Here is a 6,087-nt window from a genome sequence, read left to right as displayed (position 1 = left end):
AAGCATAAAACAAATACTGAGCAAATACATTTTAAATGTTTTGAATGTGATAAGCATAACAACAATGAAGAGATACCTTTTGAATGTTCTGAATGTGATAAGTAAAAAACAATAAAGAGATACCTTAAAGATATTCTGAATGTGATAAGCATAGAAACAATGAAAAGATACCTTTTAAATGTCCCGAATGTGATAAGTATACAGACACATACTGAAGAGATACCTTTTAAATGTTCTGAACGTGATAATCATAAAATCAGTAAAGAGATACCTTTTAAATGTTCTGAATGGGATAATCATAAAAACAATAAAGAGATACTTTTTAAATGTTTTGAACGTGATAATCATAAGAACAATAAATAGATACCTTTTAAATGTTCTGACTGTGATAAGCATAAAACAATGAAAAGATACCTTTTAAATGATCCAAATATTGTAAGTATAAAGACACATATTGAACAGATACTTTTAAAATGTTCTAAATGTGATGTGTCTTTATAGTTATCATATTCAGAACATTTAAAAGGTATCTTTTCATTGTTTTATGCTTATCATATTTAGAACATTTAGAAGGTATCTCTTCAGTGTTTTTATACTTATCACATTTAGAACATTTAAAAGGTATCTATATTGTTCCTATGCTTGTGACATTCAGAACATTTAAAAGGTATCCCTTCAGTATGTTACTGTATACTTATCACATTCGGGACATTTAAAAGGTATCTTTTCATTATTTTTATGCTTATCACATTCAGAACATTTAAAAGGTCTTTATACTCATCACATTTAGAACATTGAAAAGGTATCTCTTTGTTGTTTATATGTGACATTCAGAATATTTAAAAGGTATCTCTTCAGTATGTGTCTGTATACTTATCACATTCGTGACATTTAAAAAGTATCTTTTCATTGTTTTTATGATTATCACATTCAGAACATTTAAAAGGTATCTCTTTATTTTTTTATACTTGTGACATTCAGAACGTTTAGAAGGTATCTCCTCAGTGTCTTTATACTTATCACATTTAGAACATTTAAAATGTATCTGTTCAGTGTCTTTATACTTATCACATTCAGAACGTTTAAAATGTATTTCTTCAGTATCTTTATACTTATCACATTCAAGACATTTAAAAGGTATCTTTTCATTGTTTTTATGATTATCACATTCAGAACATTTACAAGGTATCTCTATATTGGTTTTATACTTATCACATTTAGAACATTGAAAAGGTATCTCTTCAGCATATGTCTTTATACTTATCATATTCATAACATTTAAAAGATATCTCTTCATTGTTTTTATGCTTATCACATTAAGAACATATAAAAGGTATCCCTTTAGTATGTTACTGTATACTTATCACATTCGGGACTTTTAAAAGGTATCTTTTCATTATTTTTATACTTATCACATTTAGAACATTGAAAAGGTATCTCTTTATTGTTTATATGTGAATTTCAGAATATTTATAAGGTATCTCTTCAGTATGTGTCTGTATACTTATCACATTCAGGACATTTAAAAGGTATCTATTCAGTGTCTTTATACTTATCACATTTAGAACATTGAAAATGTATCTCTTTATTGGTTTTATACTTGTGACATTCAGAACATTTAAAAGGTATCTCTTCAGTGTCTTTATACTTATCACATTTAGAACATTTAAAAGGTATCTCTTCAGTGTCTTTATACTTATCACATTTAGAACATTTAAAAGGTATCTTTATTGTTTCTATGCTTGTGACATTCAGAACATTTAAAAGGTATCCCTTCAGCATGTTACTGTACAATTATCATATTCGGGACATTTAAAAGGTATCTTTTCATTATTTTTATGTTTATCACATTCAGAACATTTAAAAGGTCTTTATACTCATCACATTTAGAACATTGAAAAGGTATCTCTTTGTTGTTTATATGTGACATTCAGAATATTTAAAATGTATCTCTTCAGTATGTGTCTGTATACTTATCACATTCGAGACATTTAAAAAGTATCTTTTCATTGTTTTTATGATTATCACATTCAGAACATTTAAAAGGTATCTCTTTATTTTTTTATACTTGTGACATTCAGAACGTTTAGAAGGTATCTCCTCAGTGTCTTTATACTTATCACATTTAGAACATTTAAAATGTATCTGTTCAGTGTCTTTATACTTATCACATTCAGAACTTTTAAAAGGTATTTCTTCAGTATCTTTATACTTATCACATTTAGAATATTTAAAAGGTATCTCTTTAGTGTTTCTATGCTTGAGACATTCAGAACATTTAAACGGTATCTTTTCATTGTTTCTATACTTATCACATTTAGAACATTGAAAAGGTATCTCTTTATTGTTTATATGTGACATTCCGAATATTTAAAAGGTATCTATTCAGTGTCTTTATACTTATCACAGTTAGAACATTTAAAAGGTATCTCTTTATTGTTTCTATGTTTGTGACATTCAGAACATTTAAAAGGTATCTATTCAGTGTCTTTATACTTATCACATTCAGAACATTAAATCTGTTTCTCTGAAGTATCTCAGAGATGCTCAGTGCTGCCCTCCTGTGGCAAACGTATAGCATAAAGGCTGAACCATTTTTCCCCTATCTGAGCAGAGTTTCAACATTACCTCCACCAGCATGAATAAAAACAGGTGGTTAATGTGGAAACAGAGTGGGAAATGTAAATCAAACAAAAATGGACATTTTTTTTTTTAAGTTCAAAAAAGTTTTATTTATTTTCAAGCTTAGAATAAACAACCAGTAATGGTCAGGAAAGGAGAACTGAAACCAAAGGATAAGAAATTGGAAATTGCAACCCAGGACAGTGCATTACGAGAGATACGGATCGCAGCAAATACAGGAGTTAGAAAATGGAAAACCAGAAATGTAACTGCTAGGAACAGTTACCCTATTCATAGACAGCTGCAAGGTGCTGAGGGTAGTAATTTTCAATGTAGAAAGATGCAATGAAATAACATCTCAGATCCTACGGCGTGGAGGTTCACAGATGTGGTTTAAAGCATTGAAGGAGGAGATGATTGGGGTCCACGTCGATGTTAAAGCGTAGAACTCTGCTCTGATGTTAGTGAGTTGGGTGCATGAGTTTCCACCTCTGAAGACCACATGGAAACCCTTTCTACATCGGTGTCTGGGATTAAAGAATCTACCGATCGTATATCTACTGAACTACAACACCTACAAGCGCAGGCAGAGTATCTTGAAAATTAATCCCGGCGCTATAATCTGCATTTTAAAGGCATACCAGAGGTGCAGGCCTATCGGGACTGCAAAATAGTGGTGCGGGAGTTTTGTGAAAAATTACTGCAGGCTGATGGAGCAGACGTGCCAGTTCTCATACTTTTACTATGGGCACATCATAGCCTGTTGCCAACTAGAGGTCCCGGCACTAAGGATATTATCGCTTGCTTTGGCGATTATAATTTAAAGGAGCGTGTTTTGAAGGTGACTTTTCATTGGCAAGATCTGGCTGTGGGAGTATTTCAAGATCTAGCATGGTCTACGCTACAGAAACGCAAGACCTTTAAAGAAGTTACCCAGGCTTTGCGTGCAGGTGAACATAGGTTTCGCTGGCTATTTCCCTTTGGGGTGTGGTTGACTGTGAATGGAAGATCTAAGCGAGTGAGCACCGTTGCAGAAGCGTGGTCGGAGATGCAAGATCTGGGCTGCTCGAACCTTCCTGAGATAGCAGTGACGTCTAGGCCGAGCGGGACATGGACTACAGTGTTGAGATCTGGAAAGAAACCTGTCAGATCTGCCACTTGATTTTTTTTGGGGGGGCGGGTGCTGTTCGTGGGCTTTTCTAGCTATTTGTGAGCCAGCAAAGCCACTGTGTGGTTGTCTGTTGCCTTTGGCTCTCATCTTTTGTTCTAATATTAGACAATTTTATAGAATGTCTCTACTTTTAACCTGTTTGGCTTGAAGTGGGATGTTTATGTTGCTGGCAGTCTGTTGGGGATTCTGGGGTGCAGTTTGTTTTCCATCGGTTTGGGAAGGGTTGGACTTCCCCGGGGTTTGTTGCTCTCCTCTACACTACCTTGTGTAGGTAGAGAGTGCCCTCTTGTTCTCCCTACCTTGGAGAGGGTGAACAACCTGTCCTATCCACTAAGTCTATTCCCTTTAGTACCTAGAATGTTTCGATCATATCCCCTCTCAATCTCCTCTTTTCAAGGGAGAAGAGGCCCAGTTTCTTCAATCTCTAACTGTACGGCAACTCCTCCAGCCCCTTAACCATTTTAGTCACTCTTCTCTGGACTAGAGAGTTGCACAGGGACAGAAATCCCACCCGTCCCCGTGAGGAATCCCTCCATCCCCGCCCATCCATGTGAAGAATCCCATCCATCCCCGCGAGAAATCCCTCCATCCATGCCCGTCCCTGTGAAGAATCCCATCCGTTCCTGCCCATCCCTATAAACTTCAGAATTAGTCATTTCATTTAATTATGCTACTGAATTAAAGACTCTGGTAGAGACCCTTTATTAATTTGGAAATATTAATTGGGAAGAATACATACTTTGTAAATGGTTTCTACCAGAGCCTCTAATGTAAATATAAAATATAAATACTCAGCTTATAAGGACCCCCCAAGGTATGTCAGTGAGGACTTCCTCTGAAGGTGGCCGAGGCTCCCTTTTGCCAAGCTTGGCAGGCAGCAGCAGTGTCCCTGAGTCACAGATGCTGGCACCTCAGTGTCTCATGGATGCTGCCAGTGGCTGCTGCGCTTGGTGGAAGGGAGTTCTGGCTGTCTCTAGAAGAGGTCCTCTGCTTGCAGTGGTTGGGGATCATCAGCAACCACAGCCAGGGGTCAGCAAGTACTTCAACTACACTGTAGAAATAAAACCAGAAATGCATTTCCTTTTCTTTTGAACACAATACAAAGACATCTGCTATATACATTTCCCAAAGCTAACATATTTTAGTCAATAAATTCTGTTTTTACCTTTGTTGTCTGGAGACTTATTTTTCCATCAAGTTGGTCCCAGTTTCTTTTTTTCTGCTTTACCGTCTTCTGTAAATTCTTCTGTTGCTGTCCATTGGTTCCTCCTTCCAGGGTCCAGCATTTATCCCTCTCTCATGTCTCATTCCCCGGACCATGTGCAGCATCTTTTGCCCCTGCCCATCAGCCCCATGCCCAACATTTCTCTTTCTATCACCCCTCTCCAGCACCATGCCACATCTCTCCCTCCATTCCCTTCACCACTATGTCCAACATTCCTCCCTCTTGCATCCCTTTCAATCTTTCCACCACATTTCTCACTCTCATCTTTCACTTCCCTATCTGTACCTCCTTCTCTCCCAATGACCAAAAATTCTCCACTTTCTTCCATTCCCCGTGTACACCATCTTTCTTTCCCTCTCACTGACACACATATGGCGTGCTATACTATAATAAAAGACATTTTAAAAGGTAGGGTAACTCCTTATTGGGGCCAGTTGTTTTCTAAACATAGCTGTTGAATGAAATTTAGTCCTACAGTTATTTTCTTTCAGATTTCCATTGCCGGGTATTGACTTTCATTTAGCTCCTTATTATCTCATATGAAAAAACCACAATTCTAATCACACAATAATTCTATAGTGCTGCGGTCATCCCTCAACCCTTTAAATATGATACCTCTTTCTTAACAGAAATGATAGGAAAGAGTAAAAGAGACTTGACTAGTATACTTGTTTCCCTCTCCTGTTAGCTTGACAGTAAACTACACAAGAAAACACTATATACATTTCTTTATCAGGCACAGCAACAAACGGTTCAGCATGCACAACCGAGATAATAGGACCAGTATAGAAATACAAAGATGTACTATATTAAGAGACCATAGTTTCTATATAAACACTCGAAAACCCCAGCTAAAAGTAACTAGTCTTTAACAACTTTCAAAAAGCATTAACGATTTAAAACGTAAATAAAAAGGCACAGAATACTAGCCATGCAGCAACGGAAGTTACCGTCTGAACTACAGAACCTAGTTAATTTAAAAATAGGGAGCAAGCATAACAACAGTACGTTCACTATACAATGCAGAAACGATCAATTACTTCTCTTCAACAATGCTTTTGTTCCCACC

The sequence above is a fragment of the Geotrypetes seraphini genome, chromosome 16, assembly GCF_902459505.1.
Source record: "Geotrypetes seraphini chromosome 16, aGeoSer1.1, whole genome shotgun sequence".
NCBI lineage: Eukaryota > Metazoa > Chordata > Amphibia > Gymnophiona > Dermophiidae > Geotrypetes > Geotrypetes seraphini.
Note: the sequence above shows the minus strand (reverse complement) of the source record.